The sequence below is a fragment of the Ovis canadensis genome, chromosome 4, assembly GCF_042477335.2.
Source record: "Ovis canadensis isolate MfBH-ARS-UI-01 breed Bighorn chromosome 4, ARS-UI_OviCan_v2, whole genome shotgun sequence".
Taxonomy (NCBI): Eukaryota; Metazoa; Chordata; class Mammalia; order Artiodactyla; family Bovidae; genus Ovis; species Ovis canadensis.
Genome location: NC_091248.1, coordinates 118,366,351 through 118,388,834, shown reverse-complemented (window position 1 = coordinate 118,388,834; position 22,484 = coordinate 118,366,351). Strand labels below are relative to the sequence as shown.

At 41.8% G+C, this 22,484-nt stretch overlaps 1 protein-coding gene and 1 pseudogene across 1 annotated transcript in view; both read left to right on the top strand.

Annotated features, from left to right (window-relative positions):
• The window catches only part of KDM7A (lysine demethylase 7A), a 71,462-nt gene that overhangs the window by 7,166 nt on the left and 41,812 nt on the right, over positions 1–22,484 (top strand). The gene's annotated exons all lie outside the window — the stretch shown is intronic.
• On the top strand, positions 19,204–19,901 carry LOC138439055 (large ribosomal subunit protein uL16-like; annotated as a pseudogene).

Sequence of the window (22,484 nt, the reverse complement as noted above, 5' to 3'; positions counted from 1 at the left end):
ATGCATACATGCTCAGTGTTGCTTTTTGAACGAAAATATGTTGTGAAATGGAGTCATATAATGCTTAGCGACACTAACATATAGTTCTTCCATCAAGCTTAAAAAAATTTTAAACCGTTAGTTTGGGGGCAGATTTCTGCTTGGTTTGCTGTCATATCTTGTGTTCTTAGGCATGAAATTGAGTTTACTGATCACCAAGGGGAAGAATGCCTTTATATTTGATGGTCTGATGTGGTGGAGCTCAAGAATAAGAATAGAACAGGTGTAAAGGAATTTGATTATAAAGTGAGCTTTGGCTGGTTTGAGCAGTTGAAACACCACAATAACTTGCACAGCTTTTGAGCAGTAGGTCAGTTCTGATGTTGCAGCTGCTACCAAGTGTCTAATTATTTTTGGAAGTTACCTTTTATTGTTGTAGTGATTGCTTACTTACTTTTATATTAATTACAGTGTGAGTTAGTGGTAACTTCTATGATTTTTGTATGTATTTGTGTGAGCCCTGGTTCCTTTTATTGGAGAATGGTTGGTAGAAACCAAGGTCTGGCACTTTGTGGACTCATTACTTCTAGGCCTTCTCACTGGACAGAGCTAGGAAATACTCTCGTCATACATGTGCACACGCGTATGTGTGTTTGCGTCTGTCTATCTGTGTTAAGACTCTAAAATTTCATAATACCTTTGATTCTAATCTAACATCACAGAGTTCATTTTAACCTTCCTCTTTCCTTACTTATAACTTTGTTGACTAACAGAGATGCGGCTCTCGTTATCTACAATATATAATTTACTTATTTCTTCAGTCTTAGTGTATACATAAAGTATGGCAACCCACTCCAGTACTCTTGCCTGGAGAATCCCATGGAGGGAAGAGCCTGGTGGGCTGCAGTCCATGGGGTCGCAAAGAGTCAGACATGACTGAGAGACTTCACTTTCACTTTCAATCCTAGTGTATACATAAAGTACATAAAATAGTTCTCAAATGGCTGACCTATACACTTCTGAGAAATGCAGTTTGCTAAGTAGATTCTAGTATCTGTGTAGTGTTTGGTTTTTTTGTCTTTAGCTTTATAGCCTTATATCTAGGCAGAAGACCGTTTTCCAAAGTTACCTTAGTTCTTTTCTTTTACTGCCGTTTCCTTCTCCAGAGGATCTTCCCGACCCAGTGATCGAACCCGGGTCTCCCGCATTGCAGGCAGAGACTTTAGCCTCTGAGCCACCAGGGAAGCCGCCTTTTACTTTAGTGTGTTATTTGTTTGTAACATGGTTAGGTTTATTTGTCAGGCTTCCCTTGAGGCTCAGCTGGTGAAGAATCTGCCTGCAATGTGGGAGACCTGGGTTCGATCCTTGGGTTGGGAAGATCCCCTGGAGAAGGGAGGGGCTACCGATGCCAGTTTTCTGCCCTGGAGAATTCCATGGACTGTATAGTCCATGTAGTCGCAAAGAGTCCGTGGGACTGAGCTGAGCGACTTTCACTTAGGTTTATTTGTTACTGTTTATATTGCATTCTGGATTCCTCCTCTGTCCTTGTTGGTTTTGATTGTTGGTGTGTATTTTGAGAATGCCAGAAGTTATTTGAAAAGGTATACTCAGAAGTGTCAATGCCCCCTCCACTCCTCCTGCCCCTCCCCGTCCCCCGTCTCCCCTGTCCCCATGAATAATCAGTCTCTTTCGGTGTGAAGTCTTTTGTTTGTTTTCTCACAAAACAAGCAGATCCATGTGTATTTTCTCACATCTGCTTTTTTTTTTTTTTTACACAAAGTGTATCATACAATAAATACTCTTTTGCCTTTTTTTTTTTTTTTTTTACTTTGACTGTGTATACTGGAAATCACTCATGTCATTTTGTGGAGCTCTTCTTGATTCTTTTTAACAGCTGTATGGTACTCCTTTGTGTGGATACACCCTGATCTATTTATCCATTTCTTGTGTATGGGCATCTAGGTGGTTTTTATGATTACAGTAATGAGTAACCTTGTGCATATGTATTTTCATTTTAATGGAAGTGTATCTCCAGATTAGAATGAGTGCATTGTTTTGTCAGGTTCCCCAGATTCCTCTCCTGAATGGTTGGACTGCTTTTTGTTCCCACCATCAGTGTAGTAGAGTTCCACTTTCTCCACATTCTTGGCATCAGGACCTGTTGTCATATTTTTAATCTTTGCCAATCTAAGAGGTGAAAAATGGTGTCCATGTTTTTATTTGCATATCTCTAAAAATTACAGATGAATTTGAACAATTTTTCATGGGACTCAGGGCCATTTTCTTTTCCCCTTTTTTTTTTTTTTTTAAGAATCATCTGTTTATATATTCTGAGAGCCCCAAGCATGGTTAATGGAAACTAGTTGAATGTTAAGATTCTTTCAGTGGGTTGGTTTGTCATTCAGTTGGATGTTGCTAGCCACCACGATAGTCTTGGCTTTGATTTTAATTTTTGTGTGTGTGTTTTTTTTTTTTAAGAAAATTTCAGACGTAAACAGAAATAAACAGAACAGTATAATGGGCTCCCAGATAGCATCACTCTACTTTCAGTTCAGTTCAGTCGCTCAGTTGTGTCTGACTCTTTGCGACCCCATGAATTGCAGCACTCCAGGCCTCCCTGTCCATCACCAACTCCCGGAGTTCACTCAAACTCACGTCCATCCACTCCACTTTAATGATTAACAATTCATTCATGACCAATCTTGTTTCATTTAACCCTGCCCTTATTTCCCTTGCACTTGGTGTTATTTTTAAGTCAACTTGGGGTGTATCATTATATCTGTGACTATTTTAGCACATATATCTCTTAAGATAAGGCCTCTTCTAAGGAAAACTACAATAAATGGTAAATCTTGGTACTATATTAATAGTTTGCGTTGAGGTCCAAGTAAGGTCCACACATTTGATTTGTTGTATCATTGGTTCTCAGCTGGATGGGATGCTGCCTCCCAAGGGACACGAGGCAGTGTCTGGAGACATTTGTTATTTTGGCAGGGGGTGGGTGGAGCTGTTCCAAGCATGTCATAGGAGAGGGCAGGTATGCTGCTGAACATCACGCACAGAGCAGCCCCGTAAGGAAGAGTTCAGTTCAGTTCAGTTCAGTTGCTCAGTCGTGTCCGACTCTTTGCGACCCCATGAATTGCAGCACGCCAGGCCTCCCTGTCCATCACCAACTCCTGGAGTTTACTCAAACTCATGTCCATCTAGTTGGTGATGCCATCTAGCCATCTCATCCTCTGTCGTCCCCTTCTCCTCCTGCCCCCAATCCCTCCCAGCATCAGGGTCTTTTCCAGTGAGTCAACTCTTCGCATGAGGTGGCCAAAGTACTGGAGCTTCAGCTTTCCCATCAGTCCTTCCAATGAACACCCAGGGCTGATCTCCTTCAGAATGGGCTGGTTGGATCTCCTTGCAGTCCAAGGGACTCTCAAGAGTCTTCTCCAACACCACAGTTCAAAAGCATCAATTCATTGGCACTCAGCTTTCTTCACAGTCCAACTCTTGCATCCATACATGACCACTGGAAAAACCATAGCCTTGACTAAACGGACCTTTGTTGGTAAAGTAATGTCTCTGCTTTTCAATATGCTATCTAGGTTGGTCATAACTTTTCTTCCAAGGAGTAAGCGTCTTTTAATTTCATGGCTACAGTCACCATCTGCAGTGATTTTGGAGCCTCCCAAAATAAAGTCTGACACTGTTTCCACTGTTTCCCCATCTATTTCCCATGAAGTGTTTGGACCAGATGCCATGATCTTCGTTTTCTGAATGTTGAGCTTTAAGCCAACTTCTTCACTCTCCTCTTTCACCTTCATCAAGAGCGTTTTTAGTTCCTCTTCACTTTCTGCCATAAAGGTGGTGTCGTCTGCATATCTGAGGTCATTGATATTTCTCCCAGCAATCTTGATTCCAGCCTGTGCTTCTTCCAGCCCAGCGTTTCTCATGATGTACTCTCATGATGTATATAAGTTAAATAAGCAGGGTGACAATATACAGCCTTGACATATTCCTTTTCCTATTTGGAACCAGTCTGTTGTTCCTTGTCCAATTCTAACTGTTGCTTCCTGACCTGCATATAGGTTTCTCAAGCGGCAGGTCAGGTGGTCTGGTATTCCCATCTCTTTTCAGAATTTTCCACAGTGTATTGTGATCCACACAGTCAGCTAGTCCTAAATGTCAATAGTCCTGCTGTTGGAAAACCCTGATTTGTCGGTTTTGCTCATGTTTCTCTTTTTTCCTTTGCGATTTATTTCTTGCAGAAAGTGGTTGTTTATCCACTTTCTGGAATTTGCTTATCATAGCCCTGTAATATCTCTCAACATGTTCCTCTCTTCCCTGTAAATTGATAGTTGGAGCTAGAAGATCTTGATCTGATTTCAGGTATTTTTTTCCCCCCAAGAGTATTTTATGAATGGATGGTATAGTCTTCTATCAGGAGGAATGAAATGTCTGGTTGTTTCTATTTTTGTTATGTTTGCTGCCATTGGTCAATGCCAGTATCCATTCATTTGTTCATTAGCAGTTGCAAAATGATATTTTAATTATAAAATTTCTTCTTCATTTATTAGCTGGAGTACTTTTATAACGAGAAAACTTCCTTTGTCTACTCCTTTGGTTACCTAGTGGTACCATTTATATAGGAGAGGCAGATTTAAATGCTTGATTCTTTCCCTTAATCACTAGTTTTGAAATTAATTGGCTCATTAGCATCTTCTATTGGTTAGTAAAGTAAAAAATTCAATGTAAAGTATGTATTAGTTTTGAGCAATGTGAAGTAAAATGACTCTTAAAAAAGGTCCATATCACCTTTGACCACATAACTTGTAACTAAAAAACAGAAAACTTCCAAAATCTGCTAAGCAATTCAAGCAATATAGAAAGATAGAAAAATGAAAAGTGGAAGTGTCTTGTCTCCTTCCTACAGTCCCCTTTCCCCAGTGGGACATACCATTAACAATTTTGAATTTCTATCCAGATGGAAGGGGTCATATGGTATACATGGTTTTGTACCTTGTTCTTCTTAATTTTAAAAAATATTCCAGTGGTCTAGGAGAGCTTTTCACATCAGCATATACAGATATCTCATGCTTTTTAATGGCTGCATAGAATTCCATTCTGTGGATTTACCATAATTTACCTGGTTCTCTGTTGATGAATTCTTCAGCTGGTTTCTCTCTCTCTCTCTTTTTTTTTTTTTAGTACTTAACAGTGCTGTGATGTATATGTATACATTTTTGTGTTTATCTTTATTCTTGATAAGCATTTAGGTACATTTTTAAGTTCCTAGCATTATACATCCTGAACTTGTTTTTAGCTGTGAAAGTCGCTCAGTTGTGTCCGACTCTTTGTGACCCCGTGGACTATACAGTCCATGGAATTCTTTAGGCCAGAATACTGCAGTGGGTAGCCTATCCCTTCTCCAGGGGATCTTCCCAACCCAGGAATTGAACTGGGGTCTTCTGCATTGCAGGCAGATTCTTTAGCGGCTGAGCTACCAGGGAAGCCCACTTTTTTAAAGCTGTAACCCTATTTAAAATTTATTTTCTAAAGAGACTTTTGATTAAAGACAGAAAGGGTAAGGAGCACTTGTAGTGAAATACAGGTTTGATAAACATACTAACTATGCAAATGTAAGATACTTCTTTATCAGGGCTATAAGTTGCATTGTTAGAGGAAACACAATGACATATCCAATGTTTATTTTAGCGGTAGGGGGAAGTAAAACTTTCAGAATGCTTTGTGGAGAAGTGTTAAACTTCTCTTCCTTTGTAAAGTGGAAGTATTTTCCTTGAGCTCAAAACACAGGATTTCAAACATAATATCGACTTGTGTTTATCAGTAATTATAGCAGTCTGATATCATGTGCGATAAATTATGAAACTGCAGAAGCTGGGGAAAGCTATGCCATTGTAGATAATTTGGTGGTTTTGTATGCACAAAAGCTATTCACAGATGAGTGGTCCTGTTTGACAAAGAAATTGGGACATAGTCCACTGTGGTCCTTTTGATTTATGATACTTAAATATTAATAAATGTAAAAAAGAAAATTAAATGGCCCTGGACATCTGTCTGGAAGTCCTGGAGATATTTATACTGCCCAGGAATCTCTGTGACAAGTATGGGGCAAAAGGCATCTTTTGAAGCAGAGACTTTGTGGATGGTTCCCATCGATGACTTGGGAAGCTTTCTGTGGTGGCCGGCCGCATGGGGGCCTTCTCTCCAGAGCCTTGTGGGTTCCTGGGACTTTGCTGTTCTCTGTGGCCTCCCTCAGAGCCTCATGGGTCACACATGCTGCGCCATAGACATGTGGCCAGTCTTTTTCACGTCACTGCCTCATGAAGGAGCCTTGGGATGTAAGCTGTCTGCAGATCAGAGGAATTGGAGCTTTTTTACTTAATTTAACTTGTCATAGATCTGACTCATATTCCTCTTACATTCTTCCTATTTTAAGGCCGGCTTTCTGTGTGTCTGGTTCTTGAAGTCACTTTCCTTTTTTTTGCTGGCCTGTCCTTATTTTCTGCATATTGGAGGATCAACATTTCCTTTGATGCCATGGTTACGGGGAGAGCAGAGTCCCTTCTATTTGATTCAGGGACTTCTCTCCTCATGCTCACTTTTCCAGCCATCCAGATGCCAAGTAGTCCGCACTGGGCTCTGCTTGCCTTATTTTCCTCTTCTTTGCTCTCCCCTTGTGGGAGGAGAGCTCATTCCCTGCCCTGGGCTTGGGTTCTCATTCCTTGAAACCCGTGTTGGAAATGATGAGTGTTTGGAAGCTCCACAGCCTTTCACACACCCCTTTCCCCCAGGATTGCCTCGTTGGGGCTCCCTGTTGCTTCAGGAGTGTCACCCAGCGGCTCTCTCCACACCTCCTGCCAGCTGCATGGTGCTTTGTTTTTAGCCTTGTCCTGGCCGGAGGGCCGCTGCACGATGCATTCACTGGTTTCGGTGCTTTGAGAGGTTCTCTGTTTCTTTGGACAGGACAGAGGAAGACTGTGGCACAAGTTTCTTAGAACTTAAGGATCAATTGATGTTAAGATACGCATGATTTTTCGTCTCTCTTCACCACATCAGTGATTTTTGGTCTCCTTACCGCTGTTGCATTGCCAGCTTTCATTGACCACCATCATGGTTTCTGCCGCATCTGTGTAGCACTTGTACTGTTTACTTCATATTTTTCCTTGAAACCACTTTAAATAGAGTTGGTTTTTTTTTTTAATTTAATTTTGTCTTAAACAGTGGTATCTGTTAAATCCTGTGTTTGCAGTGCTTACTACATATTTTAATATCTGTGAGAAAAGATGTATTTATTGAGATAAAGAGGCATTATCATCTAAAATGTTTCTGTGTAAGATTGTCAGAAGGGTGACGGTGATTGCCGAAAGGATAATACAGACACAGGTAAAGGATACAGGTTTTGCTGATGGAAGTAAAGGGTTGGAGAATTAGCCGAATGAGAATGGCTCTGTAAAGCGGAAGGCCTTGCAGGGTTTGTGCCATTGGCAGGACAAGCTAACCTGGCCCTCACTTCTCACGGTGGCGCCCTGTCGCCAGTGATGGTGCCATCCAGGGACTGGGTCCCATCAGGTTCAGCCGTTCTCACGGTGTTGGCCGTGCTGGGGTCCTCTGCGTTCCTCTCTGTTTTAGTGGTGACCTTGCCTGCCCAGCAGTGTGAGTAACTACTCACAGCCTCGGCACATTCCTCTGCATTTATGGCGAGACTGGATGACTAGTAGATCAGCTGCTCAGGCGGGCAATCTTTCTAGCAGACTTCAAGCCTGCTTGAAATCTATTTATTCATGTATGCATAAGGGTACACTTTGGTAGACCTTGAAGTAGATTAATAAAATGTAGCTAAAGGGTTTGTACACACCCACAGAAAGAAGGGATCCTTAAATGATGAAAAGTAGTGTATCTGTTTTGTCAAAATAGTATATATTCTTCAAATAAGTGACATTTTCCCCTTGAGACATTTTTTATTGTAGTCGCTGGTTTTGAAGCGTCAGTGCTACACATCTCACATTCAACCATTTGTATGTGAGCCAACGTTTGCTTTAGTTGGAGAGATCTATTTTCAGAAATAGGAAATTTTCTGGAAATGTAATTTCAGGAAGAAAAGGAAACTGCTAAGTCATTGGAGATTATCTGTAGGTGTATTCATTGTAGGAGATCCCATCTCCTTATTCAAGGACTTGACCCCAGCAGTTACCCCCTTCCCCAGTATCATTTTTCCCCCCTCATTAGTGTGCAAATAATATTTAACTTCATTAAAAAATAAACAATCTGACATTCATCCTTCAGTTGCAGCCTCATTTCTTTTCTCCCTTTGTAGTAAAATTCACGAGAAGAGTTGTCTGTGTTCGCTGCCTCCAGCTGTGGCTTTTCTTCCCATCTTTCCTTATCTAGTTGGGGTCCATTCTCTCTGAACCTAGTCCAGGGGGACTGTCATCTTTGCTGCTCCGTTGGAGCAGTTCTTATCAAAGCTAGCGAGTTACCTGGCTTCTGGAAGATCCCTGTACTGATAGTTCTCGGGCCTCCCCCTTCCTTCCTTCTCCTCATCCTCAGTCCTCATTGCACTTCCTTCTTATCTCCCTGGCCTTTTGTCACTGGAGTGCCACAGGGTTCATTCCTCAGTAGTTCTCTTTTTCTGACATTTATCTGGTCTCACCACTTCAGCTTTCATCTGTGTGTGGGTGATCCCTAAATTTTTATCACCTTTGTAGACCTCTTCCCTGAGGTCTTAAATATGTAATCACAAACTCAGTATCTCTACTTGGATGAATAGTAAGCATCTGATCCTCTGGTGTGTCTAAAGTCAAACTCCAGATCTGGCTTCCCAGTCAGCTCTACTCTTTCCACAGTCCTCTTCATCTCAGTTAATGGCCGTTCCTTTGGGTCAGAATCTTTAAAGCCATCCTCGCTTTGTCTCTGGAGAAGGGAATCTCAACCACTCCAGTATTCTTGCCTAGAGAATTCTGCAGACAGAGGAGGCTGGCTACAGGCCAAGGGGTCACAGAGTCAGATTTGACTGAACGACTCACACTTTCACTTTTCTTCTCGCGTAATCTGCACTAAATTTTCAGCAAAATGCTGTTGGCTCACCTTCAGAATCTCACCGCTTCTCATCATTTCACCTCCCTCTCCTATATAAATTGAGATTGTTGCAGTAGCCTCCTAACTAGTCCTCCTCCTGCCAACACAGAAACCAGAGTAGTACTTTTAAAATGTCAGATCCTGTGACTCTTCTGCTGGAATCCCACTCAGAGCGGAAGCATTCCTGTGGCCCATAAGACCCAGCAGATTGTCCCCAACTGTCTGGCATCGTCCCCTGCCACTGCTCCTTCGGGCTGTACCAGCCTCATTTCTGTCTCTCTCCTTCCAGTAAAATGTAAGCTTCGAGAGTGTAGGCACTTGGTTTCTTGATTTTATCATTGTTGTGTTTCCAGTGTCCCGAGAGTGCTTTGGATGAGTGAATAGTTGCGCCATAGAAGGCATTTGGGTTCATTTTACACGGTGTGTTCCTCGCTTGGTGGAGGGAAAGCAGATAGTGTCGAGTGTCTGTTCACGCATGTACCGTACTGCGGCATACAAACGAGTAAGCTAATACGGCTGGTACCTCCACCTGCAGAAATCCTTCTTCATTTCATTTTTGTCTCTCGCTGTCCCTGCATGATCTAACTCTTCCGCCTTATCCTAGCTTTCTTTGTTTTCCTTCCTCGGGCGAGTAGCCCCCGCCCCCCTTTCCTTAGTGTTTACCCTCCCTCTAGCCATCCCCCCACCCCTCAGCCCTCACCACAGATATATAAGTATAGCACAACACTTTCCTCTTCAGCAGAAAAAAAAAAAATCTCTGGAAATTCCCTGGTCATCACCATAATGTCTTTTCTTTTTTTTTTTTTTCTTTTGTTCAATTTATTCAGAAGTATTTTATTCTTCATGATACTATTATATATAGAATAGTTTTCTTAATTTCATTTTTGTTTGTTGCTAGTGTGAATAAATACAATTGGTTTTTATATGTTTATCTTGAATCCTATTATCTTGTTAAACTTGTTTTTTTTTCTTTATTTATTTTTATTTTTATTTTTTTTTATTTTTTAAATTTTAAAATCTTTAGTTCTTACATAATGTCATTTCTTCATTCAAAAATAGTTCCTGAAGTGCTACTTTCTCTGTGGAACTTCTCTTAAAATAGCTAAAATATTTTAATCCCTTTTGTCTAAAAGATGATTGCCCTCCTTCCGTCTGCTCCCTGTTTCATTCTTCTGCATCATATCCTGTCTCACAAGGGATTCATGGTAGTGGGCCCAGAGCTGAGGCTGCTCTCAGAGGTGGGACAGAACAGATTTTTACAACCCATCAGCTGTATGTGTGTCTCTGGAACTGGTAGGAATGGTTATTTCTCCCTCTGGAATGTTGCTGAGTTCCCACATGCACAAATCAGTTTTGGATTTCCTCCTCAAGTTGGACAACTTTGTCCTTAATCTTTGTTCAGAAATTAAGTATTAAATATTACTTATTAATTGGTAACTTTATTAATATTACTTACTTAGTCTATACCTATTTACATATAATCACTTTATCATATGTATTTGTGTGTGTATGTAGCATACGCCTCTATTTATTTTAAAAATTAATTATTTTAATTGGAGGATAATTACAGTATTGTGATAGTTTTTTGCCATACATTGACATGAATCAGCCATGGGTGTACATGTGTCCCCCATCCTGAACCCCTCCCCGCCTCCCTCCCGACCCCATCCCTCTGGGTTGTTCCAGAGTACCGGCTTTGAGTGCCCTGCTTCATGCATCCAGCTTGCACTGGTTGTCTGTCTCACACATAGTAATGGACATGTTTCAGTGCTGTTCTCTCAAATCATACCCCCCTTGCCTTCTCCCACAGAGTCCTAAAGTCTGTTTTTTACATCTGGGTGTCTTTTGCTGCCTTGCATATAGGATTGTCATTACTGTTTCTAAATTCCATATATACATGTTAATATACAGTTTTTGTGCTTCTCTTTCTGACTGACTTGACTCTGTATAATAGGCTCCAGTTTCATCCACCTCATCAGAACTGACTGAAATGTGTTCCTTTTTATGGCTGAGTAATATTCTATTGTATATATGTACCACAACTTCTTCATCCATTTGCCTGCTGATGGGCATCTAGGTTGCTTCCATGTCCTGGCTATTATGAACAGTGCTGTGATGAACATTGGGGTACACGTGTCTCTTTCAGTTCTCGTTTCCTCGGTGTGTATGCCCAGCAGTGGGGTGGCTGGGTCGTATGGCAGTTCTGTTACATTTTTTAAGAAATCTGCACACTGTTCTCCATAGTGGCTGTACTAGTTTGCATTCCACCAACAGTGCAGGAGGGTTCCCTTTTCTCCACACCCATCGTATGTATTTTATGTATGTACTTGTTCATTATTCATCACAGAAAGAATGGAGGAGTAATGGACAGAAGGATGAAGAACACAGGGCATGTTAAGATGAGCATGTGTATAGGTGCAGAGAGTAACCAAATTCAGTATTGCTGCACGTCAGTTTGGCTCGACTACAGTCCTCCCGGGCAGCAGGCTCTCCTGAACCCCACCCATCTCCCCTGGCTTCTGTATTCCCATCTCTATCTCTCCCAGAGTTTAGGAGAGAGTAAAGGACAGGGAAGCCTGGTGTGCTGCAGTCCATGGGGTTGCAAAGAGTCAGACACAACTGAGCAACTGAATAACATCATCATCTCTTTCTCTGTCTCTGTCCCTGTGTCTGGAATACCTTCTTGTTGAAAGCACTTGAGAATTGACCTGAGGGCTTGTTCTGGCTCCAGGTGCTCAGCAGCTTACCATGTGAAGCAGGCTAGGAATTCTGGGCAGTTAATGCCTCTGGATAGCCCTTAACCTTTGTTGACTGGGAGACACTGGATAAATATCTTAGCTTCCTCTTCCACTGCTGAGACCACCTGAAGCCCCTTCTGCATGGAGTCATCTTCCAGGTGTCCCCAAAGGGGTAAATACTCCTGAAGGTACCTGCTGTGGCCTCCTCCCCTTCTCTGGCCCCCTTTTCCATTCACCTGCCAGTGCTTCCAGAGATGACCTCCCCTATGGGCACCCCACTCAGATTTGTGTGTCACGATCTGCTTCTGGGACACTCCAACCTCAGTGGGTTGAAAAGTGTTAATTGAAGAGTGGCCAGTCATAAGTAAATGGTCGAAAGATAATTGGATTCAAAAGTAGAGTTTGGATTCCACTTATTGATAGCATGACTATCATATACATTATATGATAATGTACATTATTATGCCTGCATAAAGAGTGTTTCCATTTACTCATGTCTGTGTGCAGATGCTTTGGGACCATGACTCCCAAAGGAGACTGTGAAAGTTGCTTGCTTACTTCCTCGAATAGTTTTCTGGTCCTGCTACCTTAGAAAGATGCCTTGGCTTGGAGTTTCTGTGTGATATGATTTTAATTTGAAACTCTTTTAATTTATTTCTCCCTTCCTTTATTCCTTTTGAATCCCTACTTTTTAAAATGCTAGAAACAATTCATAGTAATAGGTAACCTTTAACCTGGGAACAACTGCAATGAAGTGTTAACATTGTACAGATTAATGAGCATGTAAAAAACTATAGCAATGGCATTGTCATCTTTGGGAAATGTTACAGACTTAAACAAGATTTCCCCCAAGGTTCTACTTGTGAAATGTGGCTGAGTATCCTCAGAAAAGTTACTCAGGAGTTAAAAATTCTTTATGTGTCAACGAGTTTTAGCAGGATTTTAGCAGTATACTGTCTCTTCTTGATAGAATATCGCACCACTTAATTTTAATGTCTTGATGTCATGGACTTAAGTTGCTCTGTGTGCTCTGTGAGCTACTGGCATGGGTTATACAGTTTGTGCGCTGTGTTGCCACAGGTCAAATGGGCATTCATTTAACAGTGTTCATCTCTTTCCTGGATACATGTTTTTCCTGGTATCTCTTATCTTCTTTAACTGGCCCCTATTGCTGCTTCTGATTTTGTTTTCTTACCTAGAGAAAAACTTCAAGATTTTGATGGGGAATTCAGTAAGAGGTCTTCTTAAATTGCCCACTCTCATTCTGATACATTGGTGACAGCTGGATGGGCCTAGCCAGGAATGGAGTCTAGCAATGCAAAAGGGACTTTGCAGATATCACTTAAACAGGCTTGGCAGGAAGGGTTATCATTTTAGAGGTCAGAGATCTCACACTGTTGGATGGTAGCTTTAAATTTTTAACCCTAAGAAAGAAGCTCTGTGGAGAAGGGTGGTCCTGGCTGATAGGTAATTTTGCCCAGAAGAAAATCAGACGTCTGGCATAGTGATATGGTGTATCTTGCTTCTTATTGTATATTTTGGTAAAATTGTCGGCTCTTTAAGATAAGGGTACAGTTTTTAGGCTTGCACCTAGGAAGTGCCCTATCAGTATTTGTTAATTACATTGTGATGGGGTCACAAAGAGTCTGACACAACTGAGCAACTGAGCACACACACAGTTAGATTGTGTTTTTCCTTTGGTCATGTATGGATGTGAGAGTTGGACTGTGAAGAAGGCAGAGCGCCGAAAAATTGATGCTTTTGAACTGTGGTGTTGGAGAAGACTATTGAGAGTCCCTTGGACTGCAGGGAGATCCAATCAGTCCATCCTAAAGGAGATCAGTCCTGGGTGTTCTTTGGAAGGACTGATGCTAAAGCTGAAACTCCAGTACTTTGGCCACCTCATGAGAAGAGTTGACTCATTGGAAAAGACTCTGATGCTGGGAGGGGTTGGGAGCAGGAGAAAAAGGGGATGACAGAGGATGAGATGGCTGGATGGCATCACCGACTCGATGGATGTGGGTTTGGGTGAACTCCGGGAGTTGGTGATGGACAGGGAGGCCTGGCGTGCTGCGATTCATGGGGTCACAGAGTCGGACACTACTGAGTGACTGGACTGAACTGAACTGAAGGGAAATATAAGACAGACATCTCGATAAGTTTCTTTTAAGGTTAAAAGGATAGTTTAGGAACTTCCCTGGCTGTCCAGTGGTTTAGACTCCCCAAGTTTCCACTGCAGGGGTCCTGGGTTCAAGGATCCCTGATCGGGAAGTAGGATCCTCTCTGTGGTGCTGTGCCCAGTCTCTCAGTCGTGTCTGACTCTTTGAGACCACAGACGATAGCCTGCCAGGCTCCCCTGTCCATGGGGATTCTCCAGGCAAGAATACTAGAGTGGGTTGCCAGGCCCTCCCAACCTAGGGATCGAACCCAGGTCCTCCCACATTGTAGGAGGATTCTTTACCCTCTGAGCCACTGTGGAAGCCCTGGATCCCCAGTGCAAAAAAAGAGAGAGGCAGAGATAGTTTTCAAAAGTTTTAGTGTGTTATTATTGACTTTTCTTGCTCATATGTTTTCCAGTACTGAATGCTGTAAGTGATTGGTAATGCTGTTGCTAATTTGGTATCCTGTGTTAAGGAAGTGGTTTTAGTAAACATTTAATATACCAGTACTTTGTACCAATTGTAAAAATTGTAAATTTAAAAAATTATAAATTTAAACTATAACAATTGTAATTATAAAACATTAAATGTGTAGTAAATATTCACAGCTGGTGAGTCTGAACATTAACTTCTTTAACACATTCCTAAGGTGGGAAATAACACCACCTTGATCCCCATCTGGGAAATGCAGTGTGTACATCAGCTGGTTGAATTCTCCAAGGCGTTTTGCTGGTAAATAAGGTGATTTGATCTCAGCCCAGCACCTCCCTAGTCTCATTTGACTGTGGAATCTTTATGTGTGTAACCTTAACTCCCGTGGGACAGTTTCAGAAATACTGTTTTAGAGAATGCTGTATAAGCAGTCCGTACTTTGTGTGGTTCTGATTTGCACAGATTTCCATCACCATGCAAAGGAAAACTGTTTCTCTGGTTATAGCACTTCTGACAACAAATGTGTAGGTTTTCTACACTCAATTCTCTGTAGACACCAACTGGGTGTCCTACAATTGAATTCAACTCTGACAGTGATTACCTGGAGTTAGCGTAGACCTCACAGGTTAACTGTGAAATGTTCCATATTTGGGGGTCTTCCCTGGTGGCTCAGTGGTAAAGAATCTGCCTGCCCATGCAGGAGACACGGGTTTGATCCTTGGGTCGGTAAGATGCCATCTGAGAAGGAAATGGCATCCCACTCCATTATTCTTGCCTGGACAGTCCCATGGACAGAGCAGCATGGTAGGCTACAGTCCATGGGGTTGCAAAGAGTCAGACGTGACTTAGCCACTATACAACGTCACCACCATAGGTTAAGGGCTCAGTCCAGCTAATCTGCTCCCCTACTTTAGACACCAGTCACAAATAGTGAATTCGTGGGTTATGTCCATTTCTGTCTGACTTGGCTGCAAATGGCAGGTATCGTCTGTGGTCTCAAAGAGTCAGACACGACTGAGAGACTGGGCACAGCACCGCAGAGAGGATCCTAGTTCCCGATCAGGGATCCTTGAACCCAGGACCCCTGCAGTGGAAACTTGGGAGTCTAAACCACTGGACAGCCAGGGAAGTTCCTAAACTATCCTTTTAACCTTAAAAGAAACTTTTGCAGCCACGACTCCCTATTTAGGTTTGATAATTTGCTCTGATGGCTCACAGAACCCAGGGAAGCACTTTCCTTTGCGCTATTTCTTTATATAATTATAAAGGATATTATAAAGGTTATAAATGAATTACCAGATGAAGAGGTACATAGGGCAAGGTCCTAAGGGTCCCACATACTTCTGTCCCTTTGGAACTGGGGATATGTCACTCTTCTGGCCCCTGAATGCATTCACCAACCCTGAAGCACTCCAAACCCTTTGGGTAGGGTTTTTAATAGAAGCTTCACTATGTAGACATGATAAATTAAATAATTGGCCACTGGTGATTTTTTTTTTTTTTAAATTTCCAACTTCTCTCCCTTCCTTAAAGGTTGGACATGGGCTGAAACTCTAAATCTCTAATCACACAGTCGGTTCCGGGGGCAACTTGACCATTGTGAAGCTATCCATGGGCCCGTCCAGGGTCACCGTATTAGCATAAACTCAAGTCTGGTTGAGAGGGGCTTGTTATGAATAACAAAAGACGCTCCTCTGTCACTCAGGAGCTTTGCAAAGTTTTTAGGTACTGTTGTGCAAGGAACCAGGAAGGAAGACCAAATATATATTTCTCCTTACGTCACTGTATCACCATGGTTTAGTTAAATACCAGTCCCCTAATAACACGATTCAAATTTTGGCCACCATGATATATTAACTGTGCAAATAAAGAACAGAGTTTGCTGCTAGCTCTTCAGTGTGCAGGTCAGCAAGTCAGTATGTCAGTGGCAGCTGGGCGTCTGTCCTTCAGGTCACACCCAGGCAGGAAAGGGTGCTGTGCTCCATCCTGCTTTCCCACCGATAAACCCGACATCTTACCCATCTTACATACGAAGCTGGGTGATCAAAAGAGGGAAGTGGTCAGTAAAGAGGAAAGTCCAGCAAAGAACAAAAAACGATGTTTCTGGAAGTGAGATTTAAATTGAGCATAAATGAAATAGTGAAATGAGTAACTGATGGTAAGAGTGTTGACCCTGCTGCCCCTTGAGAGACTCTGGATGTGCAGCCAGGAGCACTTAGTGAAGGCACACTTAACAGCCTCATATTTTAAATTGCAGTGTACTAAATAAATGTTTCACTAATTTTTCACTCCTCTATACATTACAGTTAACAGTAAGAAAGTTTTAAATGTTTTCACATTTTTGAAGCTCAGGGGACAGTTGTGATTTTCCCAGTGATTACTAAGATAGCTTTGTGTGATTTCAACTTGTGTAAGTATTTTTATGGTCCCACATTACCGTGCAAAGCAAGGACTGCCTGGATTTTCCTTGTATTTGCCAATCATCTATCATCTGACCTCTAGTGGAAATAAAGAAAAACTACAAAATGAACTTTGAGGAACTTATAATAATACATTTTCTTCAGAATGGATCTAATAGGTAAAAATCCCTGCACATTACGCACTTTACACTTAGCCCTCACTGTGTGTTTTGAAACAGTATGGTGCACTGTTTGCTGCTGACTTTTCTGGACAACTCAGCACTACCCATTTTGCTTTTGTTGAATACTTCTGATTTGCAATTTTGTTGAAGTTCTTTGAAATCTTCCTGTAGGAATACTTGCTAAGGATTATGTCAAGGTTTCCATGATCCAAACCTCTACTTTAACTCATCCTTCATTGAGAATGAAAAAACCTGCTAAGGGTGTTGAGTAGACCTCTCAGAGACCTTCGTTTCTGTTCCAACGGGAAGTTCTCTAAGATGAATCCTTTCTCTTGGCTTGGCTCGGCATGTAACTCTTCCCTTAGGTTTGGGCACTGAAGACTGTTTACAAGAGGAGAAAGGTTACTAGGGCACTGGATCTGCTTGAGTTGATTCCTGTCCTTTGTAGCTGACTCGTCACTGAAGTGTCTTCAATATAAAAGTTTATGACTTGCTGTTGTATTTTATCCCAGGATGTGATTTTTTAGCCCTGTATACATTAAATCTTCTGTTGATGTCATTAGACTAGAAAATATAGCTTTCCTTCCCATACTCACAGTGGACAATAGAACTGTGAGCTGGGCTATTGGTTCATCTTTTAAAAATCTGTTTCAACCTATAATCTGTTTAATCTACGTATTCTTCTAGTAGTTAACCCCACTTGGAAAATTAAGATAGGAACACTTAGAAGCTACAAGAAAGGAGAACAGAGTAAATGGATATAATATATAAATCTGTAATGAACAGAGATCCTTTTTTGCACAATATGGTTATAAATCAGTTCCGTTCAGTTCAGTCACTCAGTCGTGTCTAGCTCCTCATGACCCCATGAATCGCAGCACGCCAGGCCTCCCTGTCCATCACCATCTCCTGGAGTTCACTCAGACTCATGTTCATCGAGCCTCTGATGCCATCCAGCCATCTCATCCTCTGTCATCCCCTTCTCCTCCTGCCCCCAATCCATCCCAGCATCAGACTCTTTTCCAATGAGTCCGCTCTTCTCATGAGGTGGCCAAAGTACTGGAGTTTCAGCTTTAGCATCATTCCTTCCAAAGAAACACCAGGGCTGATCTCCTTCAGAATGGACTGGTTGGATCTCCTTGCAGTCCAAGGGACTCTCAAGATTCTTCTCCAACACCACAGTTCAAAAGCATCAATTCTTCGGCCCTCAGCCTTCTTCGCAGTCCAATTCTCACATCCATACATGACCACAGGAAAAACCATAGCCTTGACTAGACGGACCTTAGTCGGCAAAGTAATGTCTCTGCTTTTGAATATATTATCTAGGTTGGTCATAACTTTTCTTCCAAGGAGTAAGCGTCTTTTAATTTCATGGCTGCAGTCACCATCTGCAGTGATTAAATACCTGTGACTAAATTTGAACATTCAACAATACATTCTTTTTCATTAACAAAAAGTATGGACATTTCAAAATAAGATCTTGAAAGAAAAAGTCATCTGTTATTTATTTTTTCCCCATCACATCTGTTTTCTACCTCTTTATATCTGCAAAATTCACATTTAATTTGAGTATGGTAGAATATTGGCCAGGATAGTAGCCCAAACTAATGCCTCTCTAATGTGCTCGGAATTTCTGCTTTCTGTCAATCAGTAAATATTCTTTGAGCATCTACTGTATAGTCAGGTTTAGCTAGATCAGAGGAGAATAGGAAATTCTAAGTTATTAGTGAAGTGAAGAGAAAGTTGCTCAGTCATGTCCGACTCTTTGTGACCCCGTGGACTACACAGTCCATGGGATTCTCCAGGCCAGAATACTGGAGTGGATAGCCTTTCCCTTCTCCAGGGATTCTTCCCAACCCAGGGATTGAACCCAGGTCTCCCACATTGCAGGCGGATTCTTTACCAGCTGAGCCACAAGGGAAGCAACTATTACTCATATCTTTGAGAAATATGAAGTCTAATTAGAGTGACAAAGTTTTCACAGGAAGCAGCTGTGAATAAGGCATTGCCCTAGCCTCTCTGCTAGGGCTTTAGATCAATTGTTCCTTAACTGCCGTTTCTCTACTGAGCAAAAGAATTGCCTGGGGAGCTTGTTAAAAATGAAGATTATTAGGTACCACCCATTAACTTTTCCCTGTAGATCTAAGGTGGGGCTCAAGAATGTGTTTTTTTCTTTTAAGAAAAAAATAAGCAGCTCTTTTCACCGAAGAGCCTGGTGTCACCATGACCACCACCCCTCCTGGTGTACTGTAAGAGCAAGCTCTATTCAAAGTCTGGCTTCGGTTGAGGTGTGTCCGTGATGCTAAGATCCACATCTTTGACATGGGGCAGAAGAGGCCAAAAGAAAGAAGCTGAGTTCCCACTCTGTGACCACAGTGTCACATGCGTAGGAGCCACTCTCCTCTGAAGCCCTGGAGGCTGCCTGTATTTGTGCCAATAAGTGCATGGTGAAAAGCAGTGGCAAAGATGGCTTTCTCATTTAAATGTGGCTCCACCCCTTCCACATTATCCACAGGAACAAGACGCTATGCTGTGCTGGAGCTAATGGGCTCCAGACAGGTACGCACAGTGGCCAGGGTCGACACTGGCCAAGTCAGTGTCCATCCGCACCAAGCTGCGGAACAAGGAGCATGTGATTAAGGCCCTCCCTAGGGCCAGTTCAGGTTTTGTGGATGCCAGAAGAGCCACATCTCCAGGAAGTGGAGATTTACTAAGTATAATGCCAATGAATTTGAAAACATGATAGGAAAGCGGCCCATTCAGGGTGGCTGTGAAGTCAAATACATCCCTGATCATGTTCCCCTGGACAAATGGTGGGCCATGAGCTCACGAGAGCCTGGCACGGTCCTCTCCTTACACGTGCCCACCAGTATATCCTACTTAAGCGAAACAAACAAACAAAAAAAACACAGTAAAAAGATGTAGACAGTTGCATGGTGAAAGCAGTTGTCCCTCCCCTCCATTCTGTATCCATTCAGTTTTCTTTCTCTTATATGTTTTTTGGCAGATGGTTCCACACATTATAGTCTGCATTTGCAGGCATACAGGCATGGGTGGGTGGGGTCGTACTCTTCTGCACCTGGCTTTTGTTGCTTTCCAGCATGTCCTGGAGATCTTTCCATATCCCTTCTTGCAGATCTGCCTCATTCATTTGAAAGGCTGCCTCACTCAGCCTGTAAAAGCTCCACAGGAGATTCTAAAGCATAGCCAGGTTTGGAGCCCACAGATAGACTGAGTGTTAAATGGGTTTAGAAAAAGTTTTCTTAGATGTTAACTCCTTAAGTCTTGCGGTTTCTTAGCAAGGAACTGAACTCTGCAAACATTTCTTATACTTCTAGATTCAAGTTGCTTTAGGACAGATTTTTGTATATTTTTTACTTTTAGTTTTTGGATTGTGAGAGTTGGGCTATAAAGAAAGCTGAGTGCTGAAGAATTGATGCTTTTGAACTGTGGTGTTGGAGAAGACTTGAGAGTCCCTTGGACTCAAGGAGATTAAAGCAGTCAATCCTAAAGGAAATCAGTCCTGAATATTCATTGGAAGGACTGATGCTGAAGCTGAAACTCCAATACTCTGGCCACCTGATGGGAAGAACTGACTCATTTGAAAAGACCCTGATGCTGGGAAGGATTGAAGGCTGGAGGAGAAGGGGATGACAGAGGATGAGCTGGTTGGATGGCATCACTGACTCAATGGACGTGAGTTTACTCTGGGAGTTGGTGATGGACAGGGAGGCCTGGTGTGTTGCAGTCCATGGGGTCACAAAGAGTTGGACACGACTGAACTGAACTGAGAAATCATCAGTCAAAAATACACGAAGGCATTTATGAAATAAAGATTTTTAAATCCTATAGCTGCAGATGTGGAGTTTAAATTTCTCATTAAATTAATTATTAAAACATACATGAAGGCAGTAATGTATATACTGATGGCATAGTTCTTAATTCTTTCCTTTACTAAGGACATTTCTAAGCATACCTTTATATAATTGTTTCTGTTTATCCTTTATCATCATGACAAGTTTTTTCTCCCCCAGGATGATTTACAAAGTTCTTACTAAATTCTCAAATAATAATCATTTTGGGATGGCACTTATTTGCTCTTTTACTGGTTATAAATAGAAGTATAGTCTGTCACCATGAAATAGCAAATCTGCTGGGCACTGTTTGCATTACAGCTTTCCTTAGCCACTATAGACACACCCCACACATAGCTGGACAAGCCGAAAGTAGATTGCTAAAGAGTAGAACAGCATAGTAAGCCCCATAAATAGGAACAGGTTCCATTCCAAGAGTGGATTTGTAAGTACAGTTTGTTTGCAAGTCCGATAAAGTTAGCCTAGGTACCCAGCTAACACAGTTGGCTACACAGCACTGTACTGTAATATGTTTATAATACTTTTCACACAAATAATACATAAAAGCTAAACATAAAAAATAAACATTTTTAATCTTATAGTACCTTGGAAAGTATAGTAGTACTTTTCTTTCTGATAGTTCAGTTGATAAAGAATCCGCCTGCAAAGCAGGAGACCCCATTTCGATTCCTGGGTTGGAAAAACCCGCTGGAGATGGTTTAGGCTACCACTCCATATTCTTGGGCTTCCCTTGTGGCTCAGCTGGTAAAGAATCCACCCGCAATGAGGGAGACGCAGGTTCTATCCCTGGGTTGGGAAGATCCCCTGGAGGAGGAAACAGCTGTCCACTCTAGTATTCTGTCCTGGAGAATTCCATGGACTGTCTAGTCCATCAGATCACAAAGAGTCGGACACGACTGAGCCACTTTCACAAAGATCCTTTATTTACTATTTATATCGCCGCCTTTATGTACTCAGGTGTCAGGCAGTGACAAGCAGAACAAGCATGTTTTCTGCACTCTAGGGGTAAATAGTGTAACAAATTATATTTGATGTGTAGGTTTCACACATTCATCCTGGAACAAGTTTTATTAGAAGCATACCAACAGGATTTTCAGTTTTTTGAAGGGTGTGTTTTGTATCAGTGAGCTCATCTCTTGGTTCTTCAGTCCCTCTTATTTTCCTGTCGTGTTCTTTGTTCAGTTCCTTTTTTTTTTTTTAAAGCTTTATTTATTTATTTGACTGCACCAGGTTTTAATTGCAGCTCATGGGATCTCGTTCCCTGACCAGGGGTCAAACCCTAGCCCACTGCATTGGGAGCATGAAGTCTTAGCCACTGGACTACCAAGAAATCCCTGTTCAATTCCTTTTTATATTGTCTTCTTCCCTCACCCTTGGTAACTTGAATGTTCTTAGTTAGCTGGTTGGAAATAACTCAGGAAACCGATAGGACGGTTGGAAGGATGAGCCGACTGTTAAAAGTAGAAAGAGTGTCACATTTTTTCTGAGATTATTATGAACTGAAAGAATTTGGTTCAGTATGCACTTCATTCAAAATCCTTGTTAAATATAGTTAAGCACAAAATATGCCAGTAAATAGCTTTGATGTGTCAAAAATAAAATCTTCAATGTCATGCTCAACTTGTAAGGAAAA